We start from the raw sequence: 17281 nt of genomic DNA, 5'->3' as shown, positions 1-17281 counted from the left end.
CCCACCACCAAACTATGACCACGGGCCTGTTCATCGTGGCCACAGGGACCCAAATATGTATCTGGTTTATGCCTGTGATGTATCGCCGGTTCCATTATGTCTGATAGTGTTCATTGAACTGGGGAATGGCCTAGATCCCCTGCAGAGAGGTTTTTCCTATTCAATTAGCTGGGTTCCTGGCTGGCTAAATGGAGGTGAGAAATTGTAAACAACGGTGGCCTGCTAGAGGTTCTCTGCCAGTTGGCTGGGCTTTGAAGCAGGGCCCCCCTGTGGAGTTCACTACCTCTGCTATCTGATGGCTGGTGTGGGAACATTGCTGACATAAAATAATAATCCATAATGCTCACAGTTGTGGTAGTTACGGGATATGCATGTAGTGTACGGGGACTGTAATGCCCGTCACTACAAAAGTGTCACTTGGTGTGCTGTCGTCCCCCCTTAATTATGGGGAAGTTGGTATATGTCATCTTTATAAATTGTAATGTAATGTTATGTATTTCCCTGTTACTGTGACACTTGCATGTACAGGCCTGCTAGGGGTGTCATTCCAGCTTCTAGTCACTAGAGGGAGCTAGAGAACCCTAGTTTATATAAGGCCCAGACAGGGAAGCAAAAGTCAGTCTAGTCTAGAGCTCAGAAGCTTCTAGAGCCTGAGGAAGCTGAGAGAGAGACAGAGGCAAAAGCGCAGAAAAGCAAGAGGTACTCAAGATAACAGAGGAGGTACTTTATAAAGCTAAAACCAAGGATATACGCCAGAGTTAAGGTATTGGGCCTTGGAGAAGATTTGCTATGTTCCAGGATCAGTCAGAGATAGAGTGCAAGCTCCTGTACTGCAAGTCCTGTGTGTTTCACACTCTGAAGTCACCTTGCTTAATCTGTATTGCCTGCATCGACCGTATTGAAAAATCAACTGTATGCAAAGGAACTGCGCTTCCGTGAATGTCTCTATATTTAAAACTACTAAAGTTGGAGTTCTGTTTTAACATCACGGTGTTCCTCAGTTATTCCTGCTATCAGCAAACGGCATGCCACCGTTTAATTGGCACTGGCGTCACAAACATTTTCCTACCATCACCTGCCTATGCAGAGAGTCAGCCGTCTCAGGTTAGTGTTTATTGCACTACTACACCCAGGAACACATTTCTACACACAACTTGAGTACGCTGCACCTCTCTTTTGGCGTCACGAACAGGATACGCACGCTTTATAGTGCAAGAAGCGTGAACTTTGTGCCTTATACAGTTGCCCTGTGACCAAAGTGACAAATAACCTGTTTATTGGAAGTGGACTTTGTGGACTGAAAATCATACCCAAAGTGTTTCAAAAACCTCCAAGAAGCGCTGTGCTGTGTTGCGCTACCAAGAGGAAGAAAATCGCCACATTGGAGTGTGGTTTTGTGGACTTTTTACATTCCTGCTTGCTGTCAGTGAATAGACAGCGTTTATACCCAAAGATGGCTGCTGGGCTTGCTGAAATAGCTGCTGCGTCATCTTCATCCCGAAAAGGCGGGAAAAATTGGCGCCTTTCTGAGGAAATAGCGGGAAGGAGTTCAAGGCAGGCGCCACTGCTTATCTGGACATTTACATGTCTGCCAGCATGGACACCGCCTTCCATATACTGGAATACCTGGGGGGCGGCCTCCCAGTGCAATGGGAGGAGCTGGCTGCTTTAATTGACGCGACCCTATCGCTCTCCTCAGAAGGATCGAGCATGTTGGAAAGTGAACAGAGCGTTGCTGCAATGTCCGCACCTGAAATTGCAAAGATGTCTGATGTTGGTGTAGAGCCAGAGGAGGCTCCACCGGCCTACTCTCCGGGACCGGAGCAACCCGCCTGCCGCCCAAGGGAGAAAGAACCCGAGCCCTACTATGGCTCGTGGAGAGACTTTTTTCAACCCTCGTTCAAATGGTCCTCACTAATGGCGGAGATCCGGGAGGCCGCCATAAAGCGGAATACAAAGACCAAAATCTTTTATGAGGAATTAACCAAGACCATTCATGAAAAGCACACTCACACCCAACCCCGCCTGGAAAGGAGAAAGGGAGTGGTGGTGTCATTTGACAAAACCCGTGGCTATGGGTTTATCCAAGACTATCTGACTGGCAGAGACCTATACGTGAATAGAAGGTCTGTCAAAAGAGACTACCTCCCGTCTTATCACAGCCTCCGTGAGGGAGAGGAAGTGGAGTACACCCCTGCCGAGAGCCTACGAGGCCCTTATGCGACTGCCGTGACCCGTCCCAAGCGAGCACCTGAGGACTGGGAGGCAGAAGAAGGAGAAGACTACTCTGGCTGCGAGCGGGAACCTGAATGCTCTCCAGAGCCGGCCCATCACGCCTTCCAGGAGCGGAGCTCCTTTATTGGGCCTAACGTCTTCTGGCAGCCAACCGTGTTGGAGAAATGGGTGAGCCCCTATCCTTCCCCCGAGCTGCCTCGTCGGGAGAAGACCATGCAAGAGATGGAGAATTTAAAAGGACTTCAAAATACCTTCAAGAACATCCGGATGGGTCGGAGACCAGACGCATCGCCAGAACCTGCAGAGGCCGAGTCCGCACCATCGGTGACTGTACCTGCGCCGGCGGCGCCAGCAGATGACAGCGACTCTGACACGGGGAGCATCGGTGAGCAGATTGTCCGGCTGGAGGAGAAGTTGCGGGAGCTGCGCAAGATCGCGACCGCCAGTATCCAGACGCCGCCAAAGAAGGACAAGGTAAGGGTGCCTGTCACCACCCGTAGACCACCTTCTGCTGCCACCACTCCGTCAGTGCCCCAAAGGAGACCTCCGGTTGCTGTGAGTAGCTGCACGGAGCCTACCGGACCGCCTGCGGCAGCGGTAACCACTCCATTCCATCCCACCATTGTCATACCGGGACCGGTACGGTCCACCCAAGGGTTTACTCCTAGGCCTATGGGGCCAATACCTATTAGGGGCCCCTTCACCTTGCAGCTGCCCTCTAATACAGTTATGTGGGCCCATCCTCCTGTAGAGGACTACTACAGGCCGTACTTGCCAGCAGAGCCAAGTGGTTATGATATGCCACTGTGAATCAGCCTGCTAGGCCTTTGATTTATTTCACCGAAGAAGTATGGTGTTAACCCTTCCAGGACAGGAGTCCTACGTGTTTCTGGTCCTTTGTTGCGGCTGCCAGTTTGTCCACGGCTCAGTGGTAGGTGTTGACCACTGAAGTAATAAAGCTAACAAAGCCAAGTTGTGTCCAGGACCTCCTGCCTGCTTTTGCTACCCCACGCCAAGTTGTGCCTGTTCCTTAGTTGCACCTTTTACCCTTCACCCCCTTTTCAGGTTGATCAGGGGTATTACAGCACTTGTCTTTGCTGTCCTTTTATTGTGCAACTTGATACTAAGGAACCGTGCCCGGAGACAGACTCAAAAGAACCTGAGCCTCTGAGATTTTTGCTCTTTTAAAGGAAATGTGCCCAGAGATGGACTCCACCGCATGAGAGCCTCTGTGATTTAATAGGAAAATAACCTGGGTACGGACTCATGTTTGTTCTTTGAGCCTCCAAGAACTTTTATACTGTTTTATCCATTTTGCTGTTCTATTATGGACTTATTCATTGTCATGGACTATCCTGGTTATAATGTTACGCTGTGCCAGGTCAGCGCCCCAGTTCCATTCACTATCCTGAGAGAAGAGAACGACGCCCCTTGTCACCACCCTTCATCTTTGCCAATTGGACCTGATGTGAATATAAATGCAGATGAATTACATGTGTGTATGCCTGCATGTGTCTTTTTTCTGTTTCAGGTAGAGATTCCAGTTGGGCGAGCCCTGATGGAGTACGAGGTCGTACTCAGCTTAAAGCAGTGGGGTATGTAGTGTACGGGGACTGTAATGCCCGTCACTACAAAAGTGTCACTTGGTGTGCTGTCGTCCCCCCTTAATTATGGGGAAGTTGGTATATGTCATCTTTATGAATTGTCATGTAATGTAATGTTATGTATTTCCCTGTTACTGTGACACTTGCATGTACAGGCCTGCTAGGGGTGTCATTCCAGCTTCTAGTCACTAGAGGGAGCTAGAGAACCCTAGTTTATATAAGGCCCAGACAGGGAAGCAAAAGTCAGTCTAGTCTAGAGCTCAGAAGCTTCTAGAGCCTGAGGAAGCTGAGAGAGAGAGACAGAGGCAAAAGCGCAGAAAAGCAAGAGGTACTCAAGATAACAGAGGAGGTACTTTATAAAGCTAAAACCAAGGATATACGCCAGAGTTAAGGTATTGGGCCTTGGAGAAGATTTGCTATGTTCCAGGATCAGTCAGAGATAGAGTGCAAGCTCCTGTACTGCAAGTCCTGTGTGTTTCACACTCTGAAGTCACCTTGCTTAATCTGTATTGCCTGCATCGACCGTATTGAAAAATCAACTGTATGCAAAGGAACTGCGCTTCCGTGAATGTCTTTATATTTAAAACTACTAAAGTTGGAGTTCTGTTTTAACATCACGGTGTTCCTCAGTTATTCCTGCTATCAGCAAACGGCGTGCCACCGTTTAATTGGCACTGGCGTCACGAACATTTTCCTACCATCACCTGCCTATGCAGAGAGTCAGCCGTCTCAGGTTAGTGTTTATTGCACTACTACACCCAGGAACACATTTCTACACACAACTTGAGTACGCTGCATGCACCCTAAGAAAGGACACACCCCCGTGAGCTGCCAGCCTGAGGGGAATGTAGCAGAGCAATTGGAGCGATGGATAGGGAAATCTCTGGATCCATGTGAGGTACAGGGCTGGTTCTAGCTTTGTTAGAAAGAGGTTGTCATGTACTATATGATGTCTGATTTTCATTTTTTTTACATCAATCATGGGTTGATGTTTTAAGGCTCTGTACAGAAAAGAGATGTAATATTGTTGTCTGTACACCACATGTTGTTTACCTGTACATAGGTGAGTTTCTGCAGCAGACAGTGATCCCCTGCTGATTTAGGGCTGCATTCTTTTTACTGAAACTAGTAATTGTCTCAGAATTGAAAGCTTCTGCTCTCAGCTCCCATTCATTGACTAGAAACATATGCTCTGTGCAACCTATTACAGTATGGTGCAAGATTATACTAAGGGGAATTGATCGAGCCCTGCAATCCAGAATTCTGCTTTCAGAATATCTCAATAGGGGTTTTGTAGCTTTTTGGATTTATTTGCTTACATTTTTTTATACCACTGTGGTTAGCCTGACAAACTGATCTAAGGCTACCTTCACACTCGCGTTTTGGCTTTCCGTTTGTGAGATCCCTTCAGGGCTCTCACAAGCGGTCCAAAACGGATCATTTTTGCCCTAATGCATTCTGAATGGAAAAGGATCCGCTCAGAATGCATCAGTTTGTCTCCGTTCAGTCACCATTCCACTCTGGAGGCGGACACCAAAACGCTGCCTGCAGCGTTTTGCTGTCCGCCTGATGAAGCGGAGCCAAACTAATCCATTCTGGCACACAGTGTAAGTCAATGGGGACGGATCCGTTTTCTCTGGCACAATAGAAGACATAATATAGAAGACATAATACATAAGACATAATATAACCGGATCCGTTCATGACGGATGCATGTGGTTCTATTATTGTAACGGAAGCGTTTTTGAAGACCCATGACGGATCCGTGAAAATAGCCTAAAGCCTCATGCACACGACTGTTGTGTGTTTTGCGGTCCGCAAAACACAGATGGCATCCGTGTGCGTTCCGCAATTTGCGGAACGGTGCGTACAGCCATTCTAATAACTGCCTATTCTTATCCGCAAAACGGACAAGAATAGGACAGGTTATATTTTTTTTGCGGACCACAGAACTGAGCAACGGATGATACAGACTCCTGCAGAAAACTGACTTTGAAATTCCCTACAATTAAAGATGAGCAAACCAGTTGAGATGTGTTTTGGTTCTGGTTCGCTGAATTTTTAAAAAAGTTTGGTTCGGACCCAAATCGGTTCAGGCCAAACTGAGGTTGCTCAAATTGCCCTGAAAGATGGTATATAACACCCTCTAGCCTCCTGGGACTCATCATTTTTAGGAAAATTTGTTATCTCTTTTCATTTATTTTTTATGAATTTTGTTTCCCTCCAACATCCCCCCTCCCCAAGCTCTGGAGGGCAATCACAGTAATAGTAAATGATTTCTGAGTGACCCTGACATACGTAACTATGGGTAAACGCACATTTGACGGTTATCATACAGTGTGTTTAAAAAGACACCGCACCAACACATATCTCATGCTTTTTTATATTCCAAAGCTTCCAAAAATTGTCGGGGGCAAATGATGTTTAAACACTCACGGTGTTATGAGATATACAATAAGTCTCCATTAAAAAAAATTATTGATTGGAAACATGTTTGTGAACACAGAAGTTAAGGGAAACTGATATAGGCCTAAATTCGTTATCCCTCACAGATACTTTTCTGTGCTGGCCTGAGTATTGATGTTGATCACCTATATGCTGGTTTAATAAAATTGAACAAGTCCCAAAAAACATTTAAATTCCAACCATGGAGGAAATAGAATTCACAGAAATGGACAATGTCTCATTATCACTCACAGATAGATTGCTGCTCCACCTTGTATCTTGTAGTAATCATATATATGCTTGTTTAATGACATTTAACAATCCCAAAAAAAAAAAAATTCCAAACGTGTGGAAACTGAAAATACTTAAATGGACGTTTGAGGCTTGATGTTCAATTTCAACTTAGTACACACAGGTAGGTATTGCCACACCGGGGGTATTGCTGCAGTAATCACGTGTATATGCTGTTTAATTAAATTGAAAGTATACCTAAAAAATATAAAAATAAATTGCGACCATGTGGAAACCTGAGGCTTGATGCTCAATTTCAACTTAATACACACAGGTAGATTGCTGCCACTCCGTGGGTATTGCTGCAGTGATCATGTATATACTGTATATATATATAAATATATCCAGCAGGCTGAATTTCAGCCTGCTTTTGTGGGAGGGGCGTAGGGGGCTTCTTAAGCCCCGCCGCCCAGCACACGTGGTGCTCGTCCTCTCTCGCCTTTCGTTGGTAGGAGGAGTTGCACCGGTCATTTTTTACTTCCGGCCAAGCTGCCCGCATGTACGGCGATTCTGTGCGCCAGTCCCTGCCGCTTCTTAGGTAAGTTGCCCCTTCCGGTTTCCTTTTCACCCCCCTCCAGCTCCCGTACTGTCCACCCCGCAGCCGTTACCTCCATAACCCGGCCAGTCTATTGCCTCTCCCGCCGCTTCCGCCTTGCCGTCACACGCTCCAGCTTGGAGCGCATTACGTGACCGCAGCGTGGCGAGACGGAAGTTGGCGGGGGCCGCATGCACGGTCCGGCCGTGCTCCCAGTACTTCGGAGCCATGGAAGTTCAATTTCCCCGGGTCCCCAGCATTGTCACCCATAGATCCCCCATCTGATGTGATATGTATATATGATATAGTGATGCGTATGATATATCGTTGTGGTGATTCCCGCCGGCGCCAGAGCCGCCACACGCTGGACCCCCGCATCTAGCTTCTTAATAAACATTTGCTGAACCATGTCCCCACACAATGCTCCTCTGGCTTCTGTGTGATGGAGACTCTCACACAGAGGCATAGCGGGCTCGGCGCCTGGGGTGATGACGCTGTGGGAACCCCCCCCCCCCTTCCCGATGTAGCAGAGCTGGGTGTTCCACACACAGCTCTGCTATGTCCAGCAGCTTAAACTGTTAGCTGCACCAGCGTGAAAGTTGCCTTTCAGGAGGCCATTCACCTGGGCTGTCCGTCATTGTCTTCCACTCACCGGCTGCATCCATTCATGGTCCCCTATCTGCCGGGTTCTCTGGGGTCATGGGTGCCGGCGGGTCCACAACTCGCACCTGTCCTGCGGCCGGTCCACCAGCACCGCATGCGACCCGTGGACGGGCGGGGCACTACTCGAGGGGGGCGCCTGTTTTTCCATGGTCCGTGAGGACCCCTTTTGGTGCGACATTGGTTCCAGTGGTTGGTAGTTGTGCAAGGGTCATGGGTGCTACACAGCGTGTCTATCTACCCTAATAAACAGTTGCATTTCATCCCATTTACCCCGCTGCCAGGCGCCAGTTCAGAGTTTTCACATCCTTCCGTCAACTCTGGATCCTTGTCCGGGCATCCGATGTCACGACAAGCATCCGCATGGCTGCCGTCACTCATTCCGGCCAAGTGGTGGCCGCCATGCTTTTTGTGACAGGGGGTAGTCTCTAGCTGCTCAAGGTTCCGCCATGGCCGCCATAAGTTCCACCCTGTCTCCAAACTGGTGCAGCAGTCCTGTCAAGTGCTCCGCACCATATCTGTCCTTCCGGAATTTTCATGCGCAGGGTGCCTGCCATGAACATTCTGGTCCCAGTCCGGCCTGCACTGCCGATTAGCACAGCAGACCTCTCAAAAAATAAAAAATAATCTAGATTTTCTACACATCCATCTTCCATACTCTCCTGTCCGCAGGAACGCCCTGCCTTCTTCACATTACTTTCCTCTCTCTTTCTCGTACGTCAATCCCACCCGCCTGCCTCGCTCAGGTACCATTCCCCGCCCCATTTGTCAGGGGTCTTTCCCTCATCTCACCACAGGTACGCCCCGCATTCCCTCTTTCCATTTGTGGTTTCATTTCCTGTGTCCTATCCCTCCCTCTTTGTCTTCTCCTCGGGTCACGCAACCCATGTCTTTTCACGCTGGTGCGCCGGATCACGTATTCTCACACCAACCTCCTGGCCTGGTACGCCCAGGCCCCACGTTTCCAAACAGTCAGCCTCACCAGGTACGCCCTGGAACATTTCTTGCCCTTGTTCTCATGTTTCCGGCTCCGGCCCCCAGGATCGCCCTGGTACACGTTTCACTCAGCAGACCCCTTGTTGCTAGTCTTTCTGTTCCGCGCATTGCCCACGCCGTGCCCGCCTCCGCAGCAGTCACACGTTTCGTTTCCGGCACCAGTACTATCATACCCCATGAACATCTGGTCAAGTCCCAGTCACGGTTCATGAAGTCATTATGTACGGTCTTGTCCTTTCAGGTGCTAAGCTAACCCGTGGGTAGCCGTTAGAATTTATTTTCGTCTTGTTCCAGGTAAGTAGAAGGCACGATTCGTTATTTCGGCCTCCCGGCATAGCCAATCGTGGCAACATATACCGTTCTTTTTAGGTGAAGTCTCTTTAAATCTCGGCACAAACGGCTCCGGTGAATTAAGGTAAGTTGACAATCACGCCTAGCAAAGGGACTACGCGTCGCCTGTCGCCGGCCAAATGTAAAACCCCCACCTCGCTGCGAGCATTCTCCGGCAGCACCGCCCGCGCCCATTCCACAATTATCCCCCTCCAGCTTCCGTCATGTCCCTCTTCGTTTTTCAGCTCAAAAACATGTCTCACGTTTCCGACCTCGAGGACGCTCTGTCAACCGTAGAGTCCGCGATATCGGAGCGAGCAAGCCGTTCATCCTACCGGACTTGGACAATCACCAAGATGATCGCCAGGTGAACAAGCGAGGGATCCGCCATTCGGCCACAGCCCGTAAGGCCGAACTATATCGCCTTTTGTTTCCGGAGCCATCCACGGGGTCCATGGAGCAAGTCTCCATGTCGACCATCCAGTTGTCTCTAACGCAACTGCACGCCACCATCAATAACCTGTCTAGTTCCATCTGCGACATAAATACCAGACTCCAGGCAGTCGAAAGCAGGGACGCGTCACCTTCCGCTCCCACCAGTCTCTCCCCAGGTCCTTCCACTTCTCGGCCTTCTTCCCCAGGTAGGTTTTCCGGGGCCCCCGAGATTGCTCCTTCCTTTTTTGTTCCTGAAAACTTGCGCAGAGACATACTTGCAGGCAAGGATGTCAATTTGGAGGCGGTCCTCATTTCCACTCATGACACCGTGGAAAACCGGACCATTGCATGCGGCGATGTGTCTGTGGTACTGAAGGCCAAAGACACTCGCCTCAACAGAAAACTCTCAATCCCAGAGTTCGTGATTGCGTTCAGCCTGTATCGGGACATCATCTGCTCGGCGCAGCCAGCCAGAAGGGAGGAGCTTGACGTATACCTATACAGGGTCACGGAGCTCGGGTACAAATACGGAGGATTCGCCTATTACGACTACCATCGGTCATTCTCGGCGAAGGCAGCCGCAGCCCTCGCCCAGTTCCAGCATGTCACCAATTGGGCATCCTTAGATATGGAGCTTTTCTGCAGGCATTTTGCTGGTCTCAGGTCCCCATATTGATCCAACTGCCAGTCAGTACTGCACGCGTCCGACTGGTGCCCAAACTCGCACGTCACCTCCCAGCCCAAACAGCAGCCCAGCACTTCAGCTCCCCAAAAGCCAGGTCCGCTCCTGGATAAATTAGGTTGCCCTATTGTATTCCTAGGAAAAAATAAATTGTGCAACAATTACAACACTACCTTCTGTAATTACAACAAGTGTAAGGCGCTCCACATCTGTTCCACCTGCTTTTGGGCCCATCCTCAATCCTCCTGCTCCCAGCGCGCGGCAAAAAGCTGACTAGCTGACATCAATGTCCCCCTTCCCTCCTCAAAACCCACCACAACCCCGGCTTCGTCAAATTCCTGCAGTCCGGGTTTTCCGCAGGCTTCCACACCGGTCTCGTCACTTTGCCCTGGGGTTCATGGGAGGCCCCCAACCTCGGGTCAGCCATGGAGGACCCGGCCTCGGTGGATTCTCTTCTGCAGGCCGAGTTGCAGAAGGGATTCATCATAGGCCCCTTTTCCCAACCTCCTTTCCAGGTCTATAGGGTAAGCCCCATCGGTCTGGTCAGCAAAAGAAACACCAATAAAAAGCGTTTGATTTACGATTTGTCAGCGCCTCATGCATCCAGTATCCCGAGTCTCAACTCTTTGATCCCGTCTGAAGAGTATTCGATGCACTACTGTTCCCTGGATGAAGCCATCCAACTGATCTTACAAGTGGGGGCGGGCGCTTGGCTTTCAAAGGCGGATATCTCGGACGCCTTCAAGCTGTTGCCAATCCAACCTCACCTTTGGAGGTTTTACGGAATCAAATGGAGGGACCAGTACTATTTCGCCACCCGCCTCACGTTCGGGTCAAAGAGCAGCCCCTGGCTCTTTGACCAGGCCCTCCATTGGATTCTGGTAAACCACGGCAACTGTCCCAGAGTAATCCATTACCTGGACGACTTCTTACTGGTCGAGAACTCCAACCATGTGCCCGACAGGTTGGAAAGTCTCCTCAGCATTTTCACCACTTTACGGGTTCCAGTGGCGCCATCGAAGGTCGATGGCCCTTCCACGGTCATCACTTTCTTAGGCATCTCTTTAGACACCCGCAGAATGGAGGCCAGACTCCCAGAGGACAAATTAGTCAGGCTCCAAATGTCCATTTCCACTCACGTAGGATCCAGGACCATGTCAAAGGGCGACCTACAGTCGTTGCTGGGCTCCCTCGTTTTCGCCACCCGTATCATGCCACAGGGTCGATCCTTCACGTCAAGACTCCTCCAATTGTTGCCTACAGCCACAACGCAAGACTCACTGATTCAGTTGGACCGAGAAGCCCTGGCTGACCTAGCCATGTGGAGGGTCTTCCTATCAGAATGGAATGGCATCTCCCTGTTCGTCCCGCACTGGAGTCCCACCTGTCCGACCGTGTATTCCGATGCGGCCGCATCCGTCGGGTTTGGTGCCTTATTCGGCCACTAATGGTTCGCGGACTCCTGGCCTTCCCAAATCCACTCGGACCCTCAGGCCATTCAGTCCTCCCCTCTCCTGGAATTATATCCCATCGTGGCAGCCACGCAAGTCTGGGACAAAGAATGGAGCAACATGCCGGTATCCTTCCAGGTCATGCCACAAGCCGAAAGAGTCGGGATAACCCCCCCGGATTTCGGCTCCCTGATCTTGGACTAGATACGCACATATCAGTGGCTCAGTCTCTCATCCGCAAGTCCCTGTCTGAGAACTCCACCAGGAACTACCAGTCAGGTTGGAAGGCATTTAAGGTTTTTTCTCACCTTCATCCTAGGGGCAACACGAGCGAAGTCACGTTCATCATGGCTTTCCGGGCATACTGCCACAAAGACCTACACCTTTCGTACAGTACCATCAGGTTGTATTTGTCGGGGGTCCAGCATCACCTCATGATCTGTCATCCGGACAGCAACTCCATTTTTTCCTCCCATGCCATCAAAGCCACATTGCGGGGCATTCAGAAGAGCTCAAACAAGTCCGAACCCACCAGGCAACCCATCTTAGGGGACTTGTTCAGGAAAATCTCATCCTCCCTAGACGGCAGTCCTTTTGGACCATTCAGAAGCAGCATTCTCAAAGCTGCCCTCTATTTAAGTTTCTACGGCTTTCTCCGGCTTTCTCCGGCCCAGGGAATTCACCAGCACCTCCTCTCACAATGCAGGCCCCATACTAAGCCAACTCACCCGCCGACACAAGCATTTCATCTTCACCTTACCCATTTCCAAAACCTCGCAAATAGGGCCCCCTGTATGCATTGAATATTTCCCTACTACCAACCCTTGGTGCCCTGTGACCGTCCTCAACAGTCTATTAACTACCCTGGGTGACCGGGCTCCAGCCAGCCCTCTCCTTCCTTTCCCTTCACGGCCACTCTCGTCCTCGCAGTTCATCAAACATATGCGCAGCCTCGCATCAGGTTTAGGGTCCAACCCCCGGGCCATCTCGGGCCATTCATTCCGGATCGGAGCCGCCTCCGCCGCATCCAAACACGGGGTCCCGGCTCACATCATACGCAAGATGGGTCGATGGAAGTCATCTTGTTTCTCGCAGTACATCCCGCATCCAAAAGCTGAGATCGCCAGAGCTTTCTCCGACTTGGTACTGTAATGCTACCATCAACAATAAAAGGGGTTGTATAATAAACCATCTCCTACTCGATTTTTTTGCCCCCTTTATTTGGCCTACCCTCGTCACGCGGCTAAGGGCACACCACTAGCCACCTAGTTAGTTTAGGTTCAGTCTCGCATACCAGGCTTCGCGCCGTAGCCAGGACCACAAATCCAGCAGGCTGAATTTCAGCCTGCTTTTGTGGGAGGGGCGTAGGGGGCTTCTTAAGCACACATGGTGCTCGTCCTCTCTCGCCCCACCCTCCCGGCCCTTCTTCATACATCTCCTTCAGGGTATGCCCCCTTTATTTGGCCTACCCTCGTCACGCGGCTAGGGGCACACCACTAGCCACCTAGTTAGTTTAGGTTCAGTCTCGTATACCAGGCTTCGCGCCGTAGCCAGGACCACAAATATATAGATACTGTTTAATTAGGCTACTTTCACGTTTTCTCGCGTTTTGGCTTTCCGTTTGTGAGATCCGTTCAGGGCTCTCACAAGCGGTCCAAAATGGATCAGTTTTGCCTTAATGCATTCTGAATGGAAAAGGATCCGCTCAGAATGCATCAGTTTGCCTCCGATCAGTCTCCATTCCGCTCTGGAAGCGGACACCAAAATGCTGCCTGCAGCGTCTTGCTGTCCGCTTGACGAAACTGAGCCAAACGGATCCGTCCTGGCACACAATGTAAGTCAATGGGGACGGATCCGTTTTCTCTGGCACAATAGAAAACGAATCCGTCTCCCATTGACTTTCAATGGTGTTCAAGACGGATCCGTCTTGGCTATGTTACAGATAATACAAACAGATCCGTTCATGACGGATGCATGCGGTTGTATTATTGTAATGGATCCATTTTTGCAGATCCGCCAAATACGCGAGTGTGAAAGCAGCCTTATATTGAACTCCACAAAAAAGCATTTCTGTGAAAATGGGGAAACAAAATGAAAGTATTTGCTTGCAGCTAGCTGCTTTTGAGGTGCACCTGCCCTTCTGATAGCAGGCTCAGCCACAGCTCCTGTCTCCTCTCTGTCTGTCAGCTGCCCTGCTTCTCTCTATTGTACCCAACACACACAATTCTTCTTTGGAATCCTAGCCTTTCCCTTCACTGTCTCTGTCAATAAGCTTCAATGATTGATTTCTAACTCCTCCTGACTCCCTAAGATCGTGTTCCTATAAGACCCACCCACCCTCATTCACAGCCTGTGACTGCCGCAGCACTGATTGGCTCATCCAAGTTGTCTTGGAGCCAATCAGGACAAGCCCTCCCCCAAATCCTCTCAGGGTCATGGGAGAACCCTTCTTCTTCCTCCCTAGTGCTTTTTTTATAGCCAACATGTGCACTAAAATGGTGCCATTTTAGTGAATTCATCCGAAACGAACCTGGACAAATTTGAGTTCATCTGCCTTCTTAAAAATTGCGAAGTCCGGACCGAACTTGGTTCGCTCATCCTAACCTACAATGATAAATCCCCCTTCCCCTGCTAAGGTATTCTAGATTTGTTGCACACAGTTTAGCGATTCATGTTTCGCAATCATTGTATTTCAAATCTCCAAAAACTGGATCATATCACAGCTTCCTGTTAGCTCAAAGTAATCTGAAAAGCTTTTCACAGTGTTCTGGTATATAACAGTTGGTCATGTAACTGGGACATTCTACCATCTACGAGTTTGGATTTCTGCGGTCATCACCTATAGTCAGCGCTTTGAAGAGCGGCGCTGTTAATTCATGACACATTTGTTTTTTAATTCTTCCCCACCATACCATTACATTAGAATTAGATCATTACCAGCTCAACGAGCAGCACGGTTCATCAGACACCGCAGTACAGTAATTGGAAGGCAGATGTATAAATTAATAGAGGATTAAGTGGAGGAGGAATCTGGTCCAATTTTTTGCACTACATGTCTATTCTTTATGCATCTGGGGCATATCGCTTTATGTTTTTCTTTGAAGTTTAGAACATTGCTCATTTTAAATTCCCTTGTGATTTGCTCCAAACAACTTCAGAATAGCCGCTCTCCCTACAATCTGGTTTCATTGCTGGGATAAATTATCCTATTCATTATTTCGGTGTAATTACAATTCTTCTTTTGAACAGAAAACCTATATTATTTTTAATTACTAAAGTGACTCTATATTTCTTGAAAAGAAATTAATAAGTTATGTTGTATACATCTTGTGGTTTGTTGCTAAGAAGCAGTATCATGCCTAGCAGCATAATATATATATATATACATGGAGGTAACTACATGTGCAGCTTTGTCTCTAGAATATCACAGGCAGAATCCCTTGAAGCCATAATAAGTTATACTGTACAGTCGGCCATTGAATTACTCATTGTGGATTTGGGTCATCCTGTCCCTATACACAAGGCTGTTGAACCAACTAGAAAAAGGATTGAAAAAACATGGCTGCTTTCGTCCAACCAGAAAACGGTGCCACCTCTGTTCAACGGTTGTTTGTGATATTGCAACTGTCTTATGTCAATGGAGTTCAGATGTGACTGGTGTGGTGCTGTTTCTGGAAGAAAGCAACCATCTTACTCTAATCCTGTACATCCCCTTTTATCTATGATGTAGTTTGGATATGATGTCTTGATTTGTGGCTATTCCAAGTGTATACATAAAAATCTAGAATTTGTCATTGCTTCTCTTTTTTGTTTGGTTTGTTATTCCTGTTATGGATCTAATAATGCAGTACGGTTATCTATCTTTTGTAATTCTTGATGTGTCACTTTTATCCGCAGCCTCATTTTAGACCGTAGGAACCTCAGATCTCTGTCATTTAACCCCCTTAGATGCAATGGTCAGCAGTGACCGAGGCATCTAAAGTGTTTGACGAGGGGAGAAGGCTTCCTCTGTCAGGCTGTTGCCCTCCCCATGACATGATCACAGGATGCCAGTGAGTTACAATGGCAGTCCAGCGCCACAAAGACCTCCGATTCGTCAGAGATGTGGCCTCATAAGCTGCCTGTCTGTGGCTCTGACAGGCAATAAGGCTTTTGAATACTAAATATTCAAATGATCAAAAGATCATGCTTCATTTCCCCCAGGAGGACAAAAAAGGAAATTTAACCTAACACTCAGTGACGTATTATTATGTCATGGAGCGTTGGTACTCAGTGCCATAATGGTACTTCATGGTGATGGCATGGACTCAGGCCCTGGGCTCAAGCCACCTCTTGCAGGCATTGACTGTATTATATAGCAGGCACCTGGCTCTCACTGTTGGGATTGGAGATAACTCTGATACCAGCAATTTAACTCCTTACATATCACAGTCAATAGTGACTGCAGCATTTGAGCAGTTAGACAGATGGCCGCTGAGTACTTGGTATGGCAGCCAGCAACCTTCTGAAGGGCACTAGGCCTGCTCTGTCACAACTGCTAATACATCCTGCCTCTGGTCAGCGATCATACAAGCAATCAAAAGAGGGGACATAACCAAAAATTCATTACAGTTTTAAAAATATTTAAAAAAAACTTGAAATATTAAAGGACACCTTAATAATCACCAGGGCCAAAATTGTCGTGTTATGGTCACATTGTCTCCCCAACAAATTGAATAAAAAAATGTTTAAAAAGTCCCATGTATTAACAAATGCCAATGGTTCTATCGCTAAACCAGGCAACAAGGATTAGATGGGGCAGCTTTCATACATTCCTCTACAGAGATTGAATGGACTAGATATTACTACATTGATAATAATCCTGGCAATGGGGTTAAAATACAGAATTATACAGACCTAATCAATAAACTTACCTGCAAATTTCTCCAGGACCTACCATAAATAACCCCATTCTATGGAATTAAATACCTTAGAGGTATCTAAGGTAATAACTGAGCGCTGCTTCATATTGGCAGATCCACTTGTAGATTCAGAAAGAGAGTTTTAAGATTTTTACTAACAGACTTATTAGACATAAAGCTGCATTGGTCACTGTTTATGAACCATGTTAACACTTTCTTCAATCTCCCCACCAAAACCTTTCCCAGTAACATGATATTCACATTTAACAAAGAAATCGGTCTATAAGAAATCAGTTATTACTTCTCTGGATTCAGGTTCTGACTCCCAAAAATAAGGATTATATTGAATTCAATTTACAGTAGTTCCTTTAATTTATAGGTTGAGGGAAAAAACTAAGATCTGGAAACACCTTTCTTATCTTTTGCATCCCGTATTGCTTTATGTAAAATAGTGGTACTTCCTCGAGTATTATTCTATTGTGGGAATAGTCCAATATGGATTCCGCCTAAAGTGTTTATGACAATTGATGCTTAGTTATCTGATTTGATATAGAAGGGCAAATGTCCTGGAATGGCTTTCTCACATCTGCAGATTCGAAAATCTAAAGCTGAGCATACTGTTACCGACAATGGTGGTAGAACCACTGTGCCAGCCAACCGGTTTGACTTTGGGGTAAACCTAAGGGCATTATCCTTGTAACCCCTATACAGGGATC

Source organism: Bufo bufo, chromosome 1, assembly GCF_905171765.1.
Source record: "Bufo bufo chromosome 1, aBufBuf1.1, whole genome shotgun sequence".
NCBI classification, from domain to species: Eukaryota; Metazoa; Chordata; class Amphibia; order Anura; family Bufonidae; genus Bufo; species Bufo bufo.
The sequence above is the reverse complement of the archived record's forward strand: the minus strand, read 5'-3'. Positions refer to the sequence as shown.